The following is a 20,000-nucleotide window of genomic DNA, read 5'->3' on the forward strand; positions in this document are numbered from 1 at the left end:
CGACATGTCACATTGTAAATTGCAGCTTTCCACTGTGTTATACTTGAAGCAGTTGAATGCAGATCAGTGATCAGGTTCTTACACTTGAAAGGTCGTACACCAAATGAGACTTTCCATGAGATGAAAGAAGTTCATATATGGTCGGACATCTATGGAAACTGCGCCTATTCCTGGACAACTACATTCCGCCAGTAAAGACGACGCCATCCATAAAGAGGAAGCCGCCATTTTTGGAGGATCGCCACGTAACTATTCGGCAATTAGCCCAAGAAGTAAAGATAAGTGTATGGTCCGTGGAAAAAAATTGTTCGCGACCATTTGCACATGGGGAAGTTGTCTACGATAGATTCCCCGCACGCTCACACCTCTTCAGGAGTAGGAACGTGTCATTTGCCCTCTGACTTTTTTGCTAATGTGCCAAGAAATCCTTCCTCATCCCCTTTACTCTCCCGACATCGCACCATCTGACTTTCACCTCTTTCCAACCATGAAGTCTTTTTGAAGGGGAAGCACTTTGCAAATGATGATGAAGATGTTACCGAGGTAAACTCTTGGCTCCAGATGCAACGTACCGACTTCTACAAACGAGGTTTTCACAGCTGCATAAAATTATGGGAGAAGTGTGTCACCATTGGTGGTGGCTATGTAGAGAAGGACTAAGAATTACGAGAAGTTCCTTTTATCCCAGTCCTTGAGAAGTGAGTCAGGTGAAATCTTTAATGGACACCCCACGAATTTACTGAGTAGTTATTGTTAGGACATTAATCTTAGATGGTCGCGAAGTACTTCCAATATATGTGTTTCGTTCTTGTATTTCATTCGTCATCTCTTTATTAGCTGGTGGTGAATGAAAGTTTTCCGTTACAAATTATTATCATAAACGCACTTGAACATCCCTCTTACACTTTTCATGAATTCATGATTGTATGGGTTTGTGAAAATATATAATACATATATACACGCATACAAACATGCATGCGTGTATATATATCTATCTCTCTCTCTCTCTCTCTCTCTCTATATATATATATATATATATATATATATATATATATATATATGTGTGTGTGTGTGTGTGGGTGTATGTATTTATGTCTGTATGTGTGTGTGTATAGCGTATCGTTCCGTGACGTTAAGAGTTCAATATTATTTGATAAACACAATATATGTTTTTATGTGCTACTATTAGTTTGATGTGCTGCGAGCATGGCAAACAGTGTTTCCTAACACGTCTGGTGTCCTAGCATAAACTGTGCCTCACGATTCTGCTAGGACTAATGTATAGGGCTCTGTGTGTGTGCGTGTTTTATGTATAGATCACACTATAGAGATACACGTACTTTTAATCATTGCAAAACTGAATTCCAGTAACATATGAAACTGTTTCAATGTAGAATCAATCGTTGCAACATATGTTTCAGATAAGAACACTCAGTTTCCAGGCTATCAACACACGAATTTTGTACATGATGGCTTCAGTGTTCTTAACAAAACACAGCTTTTATTATAGATTATAGGATTTGTGAATATATAAACAAGGTAGATACTAAATGCAAATGCATGCAAAAATTCTAAAGCTCTAGCTAGGAATGTCTTTCATGCCTTTATACTTATTTTACTTTTGATTATATTATTTAAAATGACAAATTTTGACGAAGATTACCTCTGTATAGGAAATTACTTGCCAAGAAATAATACAATCTTTTATTTACTTCTCACCTCATTATTTATCTTCCATTTTTCTTTCCTTCTATTCGCATTTTTTCATTAGTTCACATTTCTAAATTTAATTACAAATATTTTCTTTAAATTGTTAGAAGGAACGAAAAGCAAAGAAACTGATAAAGCGTGGAATAGGAGGAAATTTATTTTAAGTTTTAATCAATCAGAGTGAGAAAAACAAAAGCAATATATTTTGATGATGCATGTATCTGTTAATTTCTAATTACTTTGAAAGTGAAACTAAAATTAAAAGAAAACAATAAAAATTGAAATTAATAATGAAAGTAAACAATATAAATACAAATAGAGAGGAAAACGTTAAGTGAATAAATAATAAATGTAAAGACAACAAAGAGAAGGGAAAAGTTTAAAGAAATCAACAATAAAGCAATATATTTTACGAAATAATTAGCAACACAATGCAACGCTTCCTTTTACACAATGTTGCAAGTTATTCCAAGTACTTCGTTATTTTCGTCTCACCAATCGTTCGACTTAATTCTCTCATTGAAGATGCTATGTTGCCTCCCTGCCAGCTTGCTTGACAGCTTTTTACCACTTATGAAACAAGAAAACATAAGCATTCTGGAAAAAATGTTTTCTCTCTATTTTATCCTGGTGGTATTTTTAATAGATTTTATATTTTTATGTGCAACTTTTACATTGTTGATTTTAAGTTTACGAATAGAAAGTTTTATATGCATTTCTTTGTCGCTATGTGTTTAATAAACAATTGTATAAAAAAATGCTTAATATGATATTCTATATTCCAAGCATGTAGAATTATTCTCTTGTATCAGCTTAATATTCCCTTAAGCAGAATGTTATACTGCACTTATATTTAGTTTTCTTATAATTACTGTCGATGTCTTTGTTATGAGCTAACGTTGTTTAATCAGACAAAATATATCGCCGAGAAGTAATTAAGCATATACGGCATATATTTCAATAATGTGAGTATTTTTCATTTAATTTCATTATACACAATTTTATTTTCAGATAAGGAATTTTTGGTTAATTCATATTTCATTTATTCTGATTATTCTATTTCCGTCTCATTAAGATATCAAAAAATGATAATAGCATTTACGAAAATTACAGCAGCATGAATATACAACATAATTACGTAAACGAAATGTATTTTTATTCAAAGAAAAATATATTTATGAAAACAGTAATTTACAAAAAAGGGTTAAATTCAAATTATCAGTCTTTGAAAATTTATCTTCATTCAATTTACCTGAGGCAGCGTTGTTGACGAAACAGTAACCACTTGATTAAACGCCTTCATCTACCAAACAGGAGTACAGATTAATGATAATAATAGTAATAACAATATGCCTACTATAGTGCATAGGTATATAGTTGGAGATTACTTATAAAACATGGAAGAGCTAGGTTTTTGAAGCAAAATTGCATTGTAACCATGAAAAGCAAGTTTAAAATTCGATATAGTATATGTGTATCAAACTGTATAATTACTTCCCCTAATTTGATGATTTAAAATATTTACAACGTAAAATTAGAAAACTACTAGAAATTATCTATTGGCAAATATACCAAAACTAATGCAAGGCGAGGTAAATTAACTAAAACTGAGAATTTTAAATATTAAATTGGAAATTAAAATATACAACTCTTGCTAACAATTACGTTTGGATTGAATGCAACGCACAAATGAAGAAAATTAGAAAGCAGCACTCCAGAAGAGTCAGACGAATATTAGAAGCAGCAGACAGAACAGGAAATAATGCATTAAGCATATAGACATTAGCTAAAACATTCACAAAATTCAGTTTCGGTTTAATAAACTGATAGTTAAGTGATTGGAATACCTAGTATTACAAACTTGTTTGTAAAGTCAAGACACAAATATAGCATAAATAGCGCATGCCTGTTTATATTAACGTTGGGGATCATCGAATACAAATGAAAACGTACTGCGGAATGCAAACATGTTGTCTGTTTCTAATTTAATTATTAAATGATTCTTTGAAACCAGCTGCACAAACGAAAATTATTTTGATAACGAGAAAACAACTATATTGTTTGTCTCTACAAAACTTCAAAATTGTTTCTACAAAACTACAAATTTGTTTGTATCTATAACACATAAAATGTTATTTCCCAGTTGTGACTGACACTATTTTTAAATTTGAATGTTGCCGACCTTGATACATCCCGTGATCACACCTAAAAGGGCTTTATATATAAAATCTAGTTATTTTAGCCTGTGTCATTGCTTCTACAAGCGCCCTCATCTGTGCACAGTTCTAGTTTTCCTGGTGACTTTGGGGAGTCATTAGAATCTACACAATCCAGTTTTATCTCACCTAAAAGAAAAATGTCTACCTCCATCACGTATGCGCTCAACACTAGTCCGTTCTGCGATACAAGTATAATTACCAAACACAGATTCACATAATTTCCAACTTCCCTGATATCATCTTAATAATTTTCCCTCAATTACTGCTTTACAAATGTATGAGCAGAGGTAAAGCCGAATTTCAGGCTGCCTATAGGTTGAAGATTTGTTTTGATTTTGTTAACACGGCAAGCAGTCTCCCACTACACTGAAGCTAAGAAATATTTCTGCGCAATGTTCATGTAGTGGCTGCTTTGAACGTACCTCCCAGCTGCCTTAGAGAGAAGATACTTATATGTTTTTGTCCTCTCTAGGAATAGAGGAGACATGGAGCCTATATCATGTTCTACCATATCTTTGATAGAACTAGCTCCCTTATATTTACCCTCAACTCTCCCTTTCATTTGAAGTAAAACACCCTATTGGAGGGTGTCTGTGTTCAGCTCTTTTCTGCCTATTCCATCACAGAACATCCTCTTCTAAGGCTATGAGAGAGATGAGCAGTGTCTGTTTCAACTGGTAGCTTGCTAGCTGGTAGCTGGACCCGACTTACAAGCAGTAGAATGTCACCGGCATAACTTCACATGTCAACAATGTTCGGGCAATAAATGACTTCGGACAGGTCAGTTTGGTCAATTTCAGAATTATTTTGTAAAGTCTGGTTCCCATTCTATCGTGTCTTTTCCGAACCTCTAGTTTATGAAGAAATAAACAAACCAACACTGCTTATCAGGCAATATGGTGTGAAAAACATGTATATATACAGGCGCAGAAGTAACTGTATCGTAAGTAGCTCGAGTTCAGTCCCACTGCGTGCAAGCTTGGGCAACTGGCTTCTACTATAGCCTCGATCTGAGAGAAGCTTGTCGTACATAGGAAAATATCCGTACAACAACTGAGGACACCACAAAGAAGAGAAAAACAAGAACAAATCATACCATTTATAGTGACTCACAATCCATGCCACCAGAACATCTTCAATATCACTAAAACAAAACTACCAATCATTGCACAAGTAAGGAATTGAGAAATATCATTACAGATCAAACTATAACTCTCAGTAAGAGACAGCCTAAAAGCTTGAAAAAATTATTAACAAAGGCAAGGTTTGATCTTGGCAACAAAGATCATCCATTTACTATATCTAAATGAAAGATCAACCATTCACTGTGTCTAAATGCAATAATAGCCGAAGCGGTACATATCAATTAATTCATACTGGCCCATATATGAACACAAAAACAGGGAAAATATTCATAAACGCGAAGATGAACTGTAAAAGCAGAAATTTAATCTACTGCATCAAATGCCCAAATTGTGAAGAACTGTATGTTGGCCAGACAGGAAATGCATTATCAGAACGCTCGCGTGTGCATCGACAACAAATTAAAAACCCAGAAGTCCGCCAAATACCACTGAGTAACCATCTGGCAACATGCGGTCAGGAAACTTTTATGATATTCCCATTTCATAAACTTTAAAACCTGAATAAAATTGAGAGAAAACTAAGAGAAAGGGACTTTATTAAAAAATTCAAACCCAAGCTTAACAAACAATGATTAAAATAATCTTATTTGGGGTTTAAAAATCTTATCCATACAACTAAAACACAAAAAAGATCTCAAAAATGTACTGCTATCATCATTTCTAAAAATAAACATTGAAAAATGGTTTGGCATCATCTCTAAAAATAGCCAAACAACTACTACTGCTGTCCTGCGGAACGTGTATAAAGGACAAAAGACAGCCGGTCAACTAGAGTTGAAACACTCCTGTCACAACCTGAGACCTTGAAAAGTGCTTAAATGCAAGAAAGTATACTACCCCCTTAATATTTGACGTTCAAAATTTCATCTATTCAATAAGACAACCAACACTTCATATCATTTTACTATATATAATATATATTCTATATTCTACATTAATATTATAAAGAATATAAATAAAACACAAAAAAATAGACAGAGTTGGAATTCCTTTGAATAATATATATCTCTCTATACACTATCATACAACCCCCTTTATATATATATATATATATATATATATATAGAGAGAGAGAGAGAGAGAGAGAGAAAATAGTAAAAAGTGAAAAAACTACAGAAGGCTTAAAGGTTAAAAAATATATATATTTGAGTCAATATGTCTGAAGAATATTAAAATTTGTTTTTTCCTTACAATGACATAGTTTAGAAGAAAGACCGGTTTCGCGTTTAGCTTTTCAAATTTCTTACGACCTATGAAATTTGAAAAGCTAAACGCTAAACCGGTCTTTCTTCTAAACTATTTCATTGTAAGGAAAAAAATGTTTTAATATTCTTCAGACATATTGACTCAAATATATATATATTTTAACCTTTAAGCCTTCTGTGGTTTTTTCACTTTTTACTATTTTCTATATATTCAACCACGTGCTTTCACAAACCAACTTTCTTATCTATATATATATATATTATATATATATATATATATACATATGTATATATATATATACATATGTATATATATATATATGTATGTATATATATATATATATATATATGTATGTATGTATGTATATATATATATATATATATACATATATATATATATATGTATGTATGTATGTATATATGTAGGTATGCATGCATGTATGCGTTTGCTTGTCTGTGTTTGTTCCTCCACCATCGCTTGACAACCGATGTTGGTGTGTTTACCTCCCTGTAACTTAGCGTTTCGGCAACAGAGAACGATAGAGTAAGTCCTGGTGTCGATCTGTTCGACAAAAGGTGATCATCCATCATATCCGCCCTCAAATGACTGTAACAAATAAAAGAATATGCTTGTATATGTACACCCAAACACACAGACACCCACGTATGTATACAGTGGTCTTCTGTAAAATTTTCGAATACCATATTTACCTAGAAGGCACTGGGCTGCCAGGAGCAACAGTAGTAGAAACTGCCGAAAGAGCTGCGCAGTGTGACGGAAACAGAATCTAGAGGGTAAGAAAGCATGATTTTTAACCACACAGGCCTTGCCTGAATCTATAGTGCTCTTAATGAATACATTTTATTATTGGTCGTTAGTGTGAGTGGTTTGTTATCGGTGGTTATTTGTCAGTGTGAGTGAATTCTTTGTTCTGGAGCTTTCGATGGTGGTGTCTATGATAGTGGTTTTCGTGGTGATGGAATTGCGTGTATTGAGAGTATTTGTCTTGGGTTTATTGAGTATTGTGTAATAAAATTCCACTATTCTTATAAGGTAGGCTACCACTATAATATCAGTTTCCTTTACAACCTATCCACTCTTAGTGCAATATATAGAGGGAATACTTGTCAAATCACATATATTTTATTCTGTCAATGTAACAAATTGTTTACGTTAAAGAGAAGGTCCACATCACCCTCCTCGAAATCTTTGTCACGTTCTAAGAAGGTGGTTGTTTTTGTTTCTATCATTTTCCTTTCGACACATTTTGTTGTGCTATGAGAGCTATTTATGTCTGGGATGTAGGATGCCTCGGTTGAATCTCAGATTTGCAAACCAGGAACGTTTTGATTCCTTCTCATATCCTATCAGGAAATAGTACCTCTTCATTGTTTCCTACCGCAACAGAGGAAGATCTGAGTTTTTCTGTGGTTCAGTGTGCAGCAATTAGTAATACGTTCTGCTTCGCTGGCATACTTTGAGTTATTTTACGTTCAGACTTTTATCTGGTACCTTATTTTCAGTCCATTCAATTACATCGCCTCATGCGTAAGATATCATTCAGGTGCATGTAATACACGAGTTGCATTATGACAGAAAGGATAAATATGCAAGAGCAAATTATTCCGCCATGCAGTGTAACATTTTCGCTATATTCGGTTTGGGGATAATTATATCTATGCAATATCAAAAGTTGTCATCAATATGTAAACATCCGTAAATTTCAAGATCTATTACAATCTATGATTGTGTTGTAAATAGTCACCTGGGTCACCTGGATCGGCCAGGCTGTCTGGGGCTGAGTCAGATCCACTGGCCACATTTTCTCCATTCCCTTCGTCCTCTTTCTATTCTTCTCCACGTTGTTCAAAACATCTTTCTTAAATCATATTCCTACCTGACTGGAGAACTTCCGAGTGGTCTCTTCCGTTCGCATGAGTGCCTCTCCACAACTGCATGGATCCACTGATTGTCTGTGAACCATGCGACATGATCGGCTCGTGAAAGCTTTGCGCGTTGGTATTCTGCGATGACGTCTTTCTCTTCAGTTCTATTCTTGATTTCCTCATTCCGGATGTGATCTCTTAGCGAGATTCCCAACATAAAACTTTCCATGGCTTTCTGCACCGTAAGCAGATGTTCACTCTTCGTCAAGGCTCAAGTCTCACATGCGTATATCACTGCAGCCCAAAGCGTGCTGTTGAACAGGTTGGCGTGAGTTGCCTTGTTTAGGTTCAAGTAAATAATACTTATAGACGAAGCTATTTTATAAAGAATTACGAATCAATTACCAACTCATAAGTATATTTGCCATTTATTTTTCTATTAAACAAAGAAACAAATTCTTCTCTATAAACAATGAACGTTTCTAATAAATGAAGTAAGAGACAACAGGACGGACTTCTATGTGTCAACCAAGAATACAAGTGTACAGGGGTTATGCTGGCTATGCGATATTTGTACAAATGCTACATAATATTCTCAGCGGTTGAAATGAAATTACTCGGAGCAATTTTGATGCATATTGTCGCACATTTTGCAGCACTTATTGAATCTGCGAACACTTTCTAGCAAATAAGGAAACCCTAGCTTACATCGTCAGTGTTATGGTATGCCGAGATCATCTCCCAATGGAGCTGAAATTTTATCAGACTGCATGTCTGTTATTCAGGCTTAATATTTTGGGAATCTCTATTATACTAAGTAATTTTCAATTTGTTCAATGCTTTACAAGTGTAGTGTACTTGACAGCTACTCCAATTTGGCTAAAGTGCGTATGCCGATTTACGCCTTTTGGCATTATCAATTAGCTTAAAATCTACCCCTCTGACTCAGACATCACAGCTGATAGGGATGCATTGGATTTTGTTGATCTGAATACTTGGAAAAGTTCTTATATTTTCCAACGAATATTACAATAATACAGCAAGAACAATCAATAGTTTATTGCGTGGCATATGACAAAATAGATATAGAGATCCAGAGAACTTTTTCTATTTCTCGTAGTTTGTAGCTGCAGATGCTTTGCTCTCCCTTTGGGTACGATCTGATAGCAATACTAAATTTCCAAGATTCCTGAACATGTTTAAAATTAGATTTATTTGAATTAAAACTTGCCACTCAACTGTCAAGCATGTAACTTGATACAGAGATTATTCTTTATCTCATATAAGACAAGATTCTGCATTATATCATCGTTTATAGACTGGAGATACAGGTAAAAATATATAATCTGAATTGATCATTTACTATCTCAAGTAATTTCAAATGTGGCTACGATTTCAAAAATGCTTTAGGCAGTTCTTTACGATTCGATAGCTGCTGTCAAATGACGGAAGCATTTCAGTTGTGTATTTCAAAACCACTCAAAGAATTTCGTTTTATTTGAGAAATAGTTCCTTTACGATTCATTGTTATCTTTAATCTAGCCTTGCTATATTATATAGTTTGGAAACTAGACTGACATTAACTTTAATCAAATAAAGGTAACTTCCGAGATTCGAATAAACTTGAAACTTAGTTGCCTTTTTTATTACCTGTGTATGTGTCGTTGACCTATCAACTTGTTAGTATAAACATATGAATTAAAAATAGAGTGTATTTGAAGTAGTGATGTAGTTATTACAAGTATTTTTTCGTTGCTGTGGTTTCTACTGAGGGTTTTTTCTCAATATCCGAAACATTACTGACACATTTATTTCATGAAAATTCTTTCCTATCACAGGACAACATTATATGCAATGACTAAAGATGCATTCTTTATATCGGAATAATGTTGAAATTGGAATTCTAGACGTTACTTTTTACTTCTTTTTGATATACAGGCGCGTAAAATAGCGTCTACAACAACGGTGAGCAAAACACATCACAGTACAATATCAGAAAGAAACTTCATATTATTAAATGTTTAAATACACCCAGAAATGTAAAGAAATATTTGTGATACAACCCTGGAAAAAAAATGCGCGCGAATGGATTTAGCATTGAAAGAATAGAGAATAAAAGAATAGAGAAAGAATAAAAGGCAACGAGCTGGTAGAAACTCTAGCGCGCCGGACGAAATGCTTCGCGGTATTTCGTCTGCTGCTACCTTCTGAGTTCAAATTCCGTCGAGGTTGACTTTGCCTTTCATCCTTTCGGGGTCGATTAAATAAGTACCAGTTACGCACTGGGGTCTATATAATCGACTTAATCCGTTTGTCTGTCCTTGTTTGTCCCTTCTGTGTTTAGCCCCTTGTGGGTAGTAAAGAAAGAGGTATTTCGTCTGCTGCTACGTTCTGAGTTCCAATTCTGCCGAGGTCGACTTTGCCTTTCCTCTTTTCGGGGTGGATAAATTAAGTACCAGTTACGCACTGGGGTCGATGTAATCGACTTGATCCCCTTGTCAGTCTCCGTTTGTCCCCTCTGTGTGTAGCCCCCTGTGAAGTAAAGAAATAAGAATAGAGATTGACATTTCGTCAAGAAAAAATTAGAAATCCTTTTTAAATAGGCAATGTATCTGTACCACTAATGCAACAGAAATTATATTCATGTATAAAGACATGCAAACTTAAGCAGCAAACCAGTTACGTTGAGTTACACAGTTTCTTTTTCCTTGAAACTTCATACGCATCCAAGTATTATTTTCACTAATTCCAATCATTACTGCATAACTAGGTTACCCACATTTGTATTTTAACCTCATGTTTTCATTGGTTAGTGTATGTAGGTCCCTTTTTGGCCAGTAAAAACAGTTATTATTGTTAGCATCATTTTTATATTATCAACATCATCATCTTTGTTATTTATTTATTTATTTATTAACAATTTCAAAATCCGAAAAATGAATAAAACAATCATGCTCTTTACTGTAATCATTTTAAATGATTATAATTATCCATATTACTAGACTGATCATAAGGCAAAGAATAGCTGAGCGAAAAGCAGCAACAACAACTATCACCAACAGCGTGAGAAGAAACAAAAATAAATTCACCTGGAAACAATAACATTAATAATTATAATTGTCTTCATAAGAAATATATAATTAAGATTTGTCGACCACCTTAAATAGCCTCGAAAAAAATTTTCTTTTTCTTCTGCGTTAATGATGCTCACGTTCGTTACGATTATTATACAATATAATATTTTGATACGTGACGAAAGACAGAGGTAGGGGAAGAGAGAGAACGAGTAATAAAGAAAGGAAAAGATATTTTGGAATATGTAAAAGAATGTTGGCTGCTGAAAAGAGAGAAAGACGTGCACAATGAAAGAGAGAGAGGAATTGGTGGGAATAACAGAGGAAGATAATTGGTTTATGAGAACATCAATTACCTTCATTAGCTTTAGGAAGAAATTGTTTAAAAAGTACTATTTTATAACAGTTTAGCCGCTGGATATATTATAGTGATGTTTTTGTTTTCACTATGACAAATACATTACAATAATATATAAACATATAGAGCATGCATATCCTATACTTATTGTAGAACATATGTATTAAAAAAATCGGATACCTGACATTTTAAATAATAGATAAATATTAACTTGGAAAACAAAAGGTTCTTTTATTAATATTTGTACATAAAGGAGTAGTCCGATGTCGTATCTCTAACGATTACACTTTAGGTAGCATCTGCAGCATATACACGAACAATACACACATATGTGTGTATGCACACATATATGCGTCTATAGCTTTCTTCTCGAAATAATCTGCAGATTTTATTTGAAGATTATGTCTAGAAGAAAGCTATAATATAATGAGAATGAATTGAAACCTAGTTAATGAGAGAGATGAAAAAGTTTCCTCATGTAAACACATGACAAAATTCCTATTCATTAATCTAAAATAACTATATGTGTGTGTATGTGTATATATATGTGTGTATATATATACATATTCTTTTATTATTTATGCGCCTTTTTCATGCCTAGCCAGATTCATTGGCCCTGTTTCCCAGTTTCTGTGGCGTATGTGTTTCCCCCGCAGCGTTACTCAAGAAACAGGAAGAAAGAGTGAGAGAAATTTGTGGCGAATGAGTACAACGGGGGTCGCCACCACCCCCTGCCGCAGCCTCGTGGAACTTTAGGTGTTTTCGCTCGATAAACACACACAACACCCGGTCTGGGAATCGAAACCGCGATTCTACTGCCCTTACCACTGGGCCATTGCACCTCCACTACATATACATATATATATATGTATGTATAAATGCATACACACAGACACACACACACAAATATATATATATATATATATATATATATAATATATATATGTATGTATATTAATTTGTAGGGTAATATATAAATTCATGTTATGATATGGATAACACGAAATCTCCACCTGCGGATCCGGATAGCAAACTACATAGTTATCAAATTTAGTGGACGAAAATGCTGAGTTCTCTGCTACTGAAATCTAGAAAATCCAATCAATGTAGAGAATAATAATCATAAATTGTCAAGAGGTATGAGAGGTGAATATATTTATTCAATCACTTATATTTAAGATTATGGCAGTTTCGTAGACTTCAACATGCAGTATTTTTAGTGTACGGGGAATTATGTTGTGCCTGCATCAGTATGTATACTACGCTTTGTAGAATACGGTTGTATAATTTCAAATGATGGAGTAAATTTGTGATTATCCGAGCGCTTGTGGTTATGCATATCGATGTGTATATTTATATGTACTCACACATACATACATGTATATATATATATATTATATATATATAATATATATATATATATATATAATATATATATATATATATATATATATATATATATATATATGTGTGTGTGTGTGTGTGTGTGTGTGTGTGTGTATACATATATACCAATATGTATATGTTTATATATATATATATATATATATATATATATCTATATATATATATATATATATATATATATATATATATATATATAATTTTAATCCAAACGGGAAAACAAAAAAACAACAACACGTGGAACAATTACAGTATTATTATTGATAGGCGCTCAGGAAATATGGAAGCAGGAAGGTATGACGTTTCGAGCGGAGCTCTTCGTCGGAAACATAAAGAAGGAAGAGAGAGGAAAGAAAGATCCCAAAGTGGGCAACAAGAGATGGAGAAAAAAAAAACGACTGGTGTTTACGATTACACATGGTGTATATATATATATATATACACATTTACATACAGAGTAATTTCTGACTTTACGAGGACCCGTTTTACGAGATCCCCGGTTTACGAGTTTCATTTTATAATGAATATAAAAAGTTTATAGTACAAGATCCAACGAATTGCAAGTTTTTCTACTACTATCAAAATGCCTCTGCTTGTTACCACGAACTTTAAAGAGACTGAATAAAATTGCTTCTTTTAAGCGAACACCTCTAGACTTTTTTCTTCAAAAGAAATTTTCGAGTCCGCCAACGAAACTCTGTGAATCGGCAATCGCATCTACAAGTGATGGTGTTCTGGGGTTTAGTGCGAGTGAAAGTGATTCAGAAAGTGATCATGATGATAATATTTTTATTATAACTGATCTTGACCTTGTTTTTACTTTACGTAAAATATTCATTACATTCTACTGTTGTTTTAGTGCTAGTTATCTACTAGTATTATAAAGTTTATAGGTAAAATATTTTTCTGGGAAGGAATTACCATTTATAACATTGATACTATGGGAAATTATTGCTCTGCTTTAAGAGTTCTGAGCGGTCTCCCGGAACAAATTAAGTCATATATTGAAGTTTTACTGTATTGCTACCATTGCTTTAATTATCATCATCATCAACATTCTTATTATTATTATTATTATTATTATTATTATTATTATTATTATTGGATTGATACAAAAAAAAACAACTTAAATATCACAATGTCGACTCAACAAACCTGCAACAATCTCAAATGAAATTTCGGTTTCATATCGTACAATAATCTACCACGTGGATAAACTAACTACAATCTTTCCACCTACCGGAGCCCAAGACAAACAACAGCAACAAAAGCCACTACACCTACGACCACAACAGCAACAATTACAATTTCCATCGCAACAGCGGCAGTCACAATCAGGACTACTGCAACGGAACCCTTCAGCCCGATACATCACTGCATTCAACACTAACACCTTCAACATCATCACTACTACTATCATATACTATTACTTCCACTAATACTACCAGTCATCAACTACGCCCTCCTGTTTTTCCCACTACATTTGCCCCAACGTCACCACAACCAAACTCAAATAGCACTATTACCACTACTACCTCTGCGACGGACCATCTACTACGCCTTCTCCCCTGTGTGTAGAGTAGCAGCTTCTTTATGCCTCTTCCAGTAGCTAAGCTATTTTACTGATGAAATTTTCCTGTTGTAACAGCGCTAAACGCCTCAAGTTCCACTATAAATTAAACTCTATGGGGCAAACACAGTTTAGATCAGTAAGCCAAACTGCTAAAGACAAATTTCTTCCATTGAACCAGAATATTTTTCCGGTCTCATGCACTGAAAGGGAGCAGGATACGTGTCTATGTACATCTGTGGGCGTGTAGTGGGAAATGTACATGCAATATGTATTTTAATTTATTTAAATACATTAATATCTTGATATACGTATACACTTGCGTTTTAATAATTACTGTTGTTATAAATGCCTAAGATAACAAGTACAAAGCATATAAATCACATCTTTGACTTGAATGAATCTAGGTTTAATTTGATTCGTCTATGATTATTGATCAGTAAGATACTAGGATGGAAGTGTGCGTATTAAGATAATGTAGTATGTTATAGGATTATTTCCTGAAAATCTGTGAGCCACTTAATTATTTGACCTACTATTTTAATACATTCTTTTTTTTTCATAATTAATAACCCGTTAGGATTTTCTATATATGTTACTCTAAACAATTTTAGAGTGTTCCAAATATTATTGATCCCCACAATTAAAAAAAATATAGTGAAAAATTTTGTCAAGTACGTTTCAGTAGGACGTTACGTGCTGTCGAAACTAATGGAATGCAAAATATTTCATAATGAACGCAGTTTAACAGACAAGAAGTATATATGTATATATAACATATGTGACTCATATTTCTCTATTCGTATGATCATTAGAGATGTTTTTGAAGTCATTTTTTTCAACTTTGAAACAAACAGTAATTTCAGACTTCAGACATACACACATAATATATGCACATTCGGGTATTATTGAGTGTGCACGCGTGTGTGTGTGTGTTAAATGTTATATATATGTAGGAAACATTGAAACGCCTACATTAAAAAAAAAAAATATGCGAGGTGTGTTCGACTTTATTTTTTCCCTCTGAAATTAATACCACGCGGACGAAATCTTTAGGGTCAGAGATAAGACATACCTTCTGCGCATGCATGAAAATGTTCGTACCCGTAAGCCTTGTCAGTTCCCGGCTGTCACAACTAGAGTTTAAACGTGTAATGCAGGCTACTGGGATTTTCGTTTTCTCCGAACGCAGCCTTTGACCATGAAACCATATTCAAAACCCAGGTCAAGGTGTGGTACAACAGCCTCCAGCATAGCTGCACCTCTTTGGAGAGCGAGGCATGCTCAAGGTAAGCATCCACAAGCCGAAATGAGGAGCCGCTTTAGAAGGTTCGGTGAATAGTCATGGAAGGCTGTAGTGTAATAATGAAGGACATTGCTCACGAAGTGGGTATAAGAACAAGATCAGTGCATTCCATTTTAACGGAGGGATTGTGCATGTAGTGAGTGTCTGTGAAATTCGACCCAAGGTGCTGGTGGAGTAGCAGAAACAATTCCATATGAAAATCGTTCGGGACATGCTAGAGTATGGAAAACATGACCCATACTTCATGAAAACCATTATCATTGGTGATGAACTATAAATTAGCGATGTGTCCGGTCATCTTGCACGAAAACGAAAATCCAAGAAGCGCGCTCTAGACATCTGTTTTCTGGTCGTGACTAACGTGAAGTGATGCGGCAGAAATATTTTCACATATGCGCAGTAAGATTAGAGTCACTTTCAACACAAAAGATTATACCCATGCACCATTACTTTTGGCAGGACAATAACGATGGATGCCGTTTGAACGCACCTTATACGTTCGTATATTACATCCATAGTACATGTGACCGACAACAATGAAATATAACATATTCGATTAATCTGTCTTTATTATATCTTACTGTTTAAAAGCTCTGTAATACAATATAGATTTAATCACGAGAGATCTGTAAATTCGGAATGGAAATGACATCCCCTTCACATATCTATACAAAATCAGACAACATGACGAAATGAGACGAACAAATTTACCGTTTCTGCTATCATTAAGATGATAGCAGAAATGCCAATCACACCTAATATTTAAAAAAAGAGAGAGAATTATCGCTTTGATGGCGACATATTTTAATAACTTTTTAAAATACAGTTAAATGCAGAGTGCAATTAAATCTGAATTTTTAGGTTAGTTGTATATGGAAAATGATAAATAATGCTTATTATGTCGAATTATACGTCAAATTACAGAAATAAAATGTGATTATTAGAAAATGAGAAAAAGAAAAGTAAAAAAATTCTTTTACATTTCACTATGAAAGAATTGGAAATTACAAGGAAAAATTAAGAAAATTAAGAGACATATGAAAGAAATATGCAGATAATTAGAGAACGAGAAATTATTTCAGATTTCCAACCAACATGTGTTCGATTGCCAGCAGAAAGTAGTAGATAAGTCTGTATCTAATTATAAGTTCGTTCCCGTAAAAATCAGCTATTGAAGATTGGTGTCCGGTTCAGAATTAAGATATGTCTAAAGAAATACTCGTATACCATGGATAATTAACAGTAAAGCATACATTAATATTTCGTTTGACTGTGCATATTGGAAAGCAAATGTTACTTGCAAATTGTCCTGAAAAAAAAAATTATAAAATCACTTAGTTGTTTGTAATTATTCATATCGACATTTCCCAGACCGTCGCTAAGCTTCTCTAAATCTCCCAATCAATGTAAATAATTACCCAAAAATAAAAGCAATACCAATTTGCGGTTAAAATAAAAGTTTAAAAAATCCTTTATTATTTATCGCATGAGACTTTCAGTCAAATGTACACAATAGACATACTATTAAGAAGTATTTTCAGAATGTCATAAAATAAAAGCTGATTAAATACCTAAGAAAAAAATAATGAAAAACTTTATTTAAATAATTTCTTCTTAATGGCATGAAATTAAGAACAGAAACTATCGAGTGCTTGCGACGAAACAAGGAAAAGGGAATGCTATTGAGTGTTAAGTGCGATAGTAACATGAAAAATCATCTGCGTAAAATACGAAATTGTCAATCATTAGAAGCATTACACTGACACAAAGCAAAGCTAAATGTATTGTTGGATTGAACCACTTCATTCTCCATTAATTATTTGTATGGTGGAAACAATGTAGAAATAAACAATTGAAAACCAAATTCAGAAGATACACGCAGATAAGTACCTACATTGTGCAGCATGTATATTCTGTTACTATATGGTTTCCCTCATTACAAATGTTAAAAATTAGAATATAAAGTTGATATTCTGCAATCAATAACGTTCCGTCAAATTAAATAACATACGAAATAGAGTCATCTTACAAGAGAATCGAAAAATGGATCATCTCACACAGTGATTAATATCTGAATACATGCAGTATAAATAGGCAGAGGAGTATATTACGAAAGCAAATAGAAATTAATAGATTTCAGTATGGCTATAAGTATATGCAATCACATGAATACATAGGAAGTCGTTATTGACTTGCGGTAACAAGTTCCAGAAAATAGCAATTTGATACAAATTTATATAGATATTTAAACAACAGAATACGTAGGACGTGTAATGCACTCTATATTATGTTATATGATAAATACGTTAACTACACTGAAGGAGATACTGTAAATATTTGAATCATGTTTATTATAGTGTATGTTTAACATCATTGGTCAACGAAGATGGTAATAATCACATGTAAGATTGGTGAAGCTTGTTAAAAGAGTATTTTTCATAATTTTATTGACGAAAAATACTTATGTAGCTCTGTGGTAAGAAGCTTGCTACCCAATCACATGGTTCTGCGTTCAGTCCCACTGCGTGCCACATTGGGCAAGTGAATTTTACGAAAGGCCCGGGTCGACCAAAACCTTCTTCAGTGGAGTTGGTAGACAGTGGGCAGCGTACTAAAAAGTTAATTGGTTAATTTACATTTAAGTATAATTATAACATATAATTATAATAAGGGCGCTGAAAACGACAATGCCTGTACGCTAGAAATAGACTCCAAATTGTCTACAAATGACTTAAGCCATTACTCCATTACCACAAGTTTGTACGCGAGGAAAATAGACAGAAATGTTTTTTTAAATATTTTGAACAAAACTTTATCTCAACATTTCTTGGTTTATGATATTTAAAACATTTCCCACTCTTCACTAGCGTAAACCAATCATAAATAAATGAGAAATACATATACATACCATAGATAAACGGTCGTACAAATACGAGCATATACATACGTATATAGGAAGAAAAACCTGAATGTCCATTTCAACAGCGTGGTTATTTACAGAGAATAATTCAGCAGTAAATACGTTTGTAGAGGGAATTAATATATATATTTATAAATAATTAGCACAAAGTCATTACTTAATGATTTGTCAGTGGCCAGTTTACTGACAAGATCATAATGGTTAATTTACATTTAAGTATAATTATAAAATAAAATTATAATATACCGTAAACATCAGATGAAAAATAATTTTACAAGCGTACAGCAGGGATGTGGCTGAAGTTTGTCGAGGACAACTATGAAATGGGAGAATGACCAACAAGGTTGGCCGTTGAGGTTGGGTACATAGTTCGTGAAAGTGTGTAATATGATATCTAAGGTGAGCGACCCGGTGACAAGAATCTGCAAGACTGGATCTTAGGTAGACTGGAGTGGGTTGTAGGTTATATTTTACTATAGTAGGCTTAGGGCAGTAGCACTTAAGGAGAGGTCCTAATATGAATTAAGGATAAAGTAAGTAACAAGAAATAAAGTAAAATTAAGGGTGAAGAATAATAAAAGAATACTAGTCAATCAGGCAGAGGGTCGGTGTTTAGGATTCACTAGCTAATACTAAAGGACAAAGAGAGGAAGCAGACATACACAGAATTTAGGGGTATTCTGTGGATATTGGTTGGAAGTTGTGAGACGATACGAAGACAGTAGAATAATAAAATCTAACTTTTATAGAATTGTAGTGTTCGTAAAATTAGCGTACTACTTATTAAGGAGTTTAAGGAAGGAGGGGTTATATAATTAACTACGCCTAGCACGGAGATAGAAGAAATACCAGACCGGATATCAAAGAAAACTAGCAGTGGGGAATAGTCTAATGATTAACAACATGGATTGTTATAAAGGTAGCGTTGATATCATTTAATTAGATAGTATACTCACCTTTGCTTGAATCAGGTAATGCAACTCCAGACAATAGTCGAAAGTAAGAGGTTTGGATAGTGTGTTCTCTTTATTATTTAACAAGTGTAGCTCAGATAACTCTATCTTGGTGTAAGGGTTACATACCTAGTAGAATTGGAAAAGAACTCTCTAGGATTAGTAGGCTGCTATTTCTACTTCTACGTTAAGCATATTTGCTATATATAAAACCTGGTACGCTACATATAGAATGGTTAGTTCCCTCAA

Source organism: Octopus sinensis, linkage group LG1 (assembly GCF_006345805.1).
Source record: "Octopus sinensis linkage group LG1, ASM634580v1, whole genome shotgun sequence".
Lineage (NCBI taxonomy): Eukaryota > Metazoa > Mollusca > Cephalopoda > Octopoda > Octopodidae > Octopus > Octopus sinensis.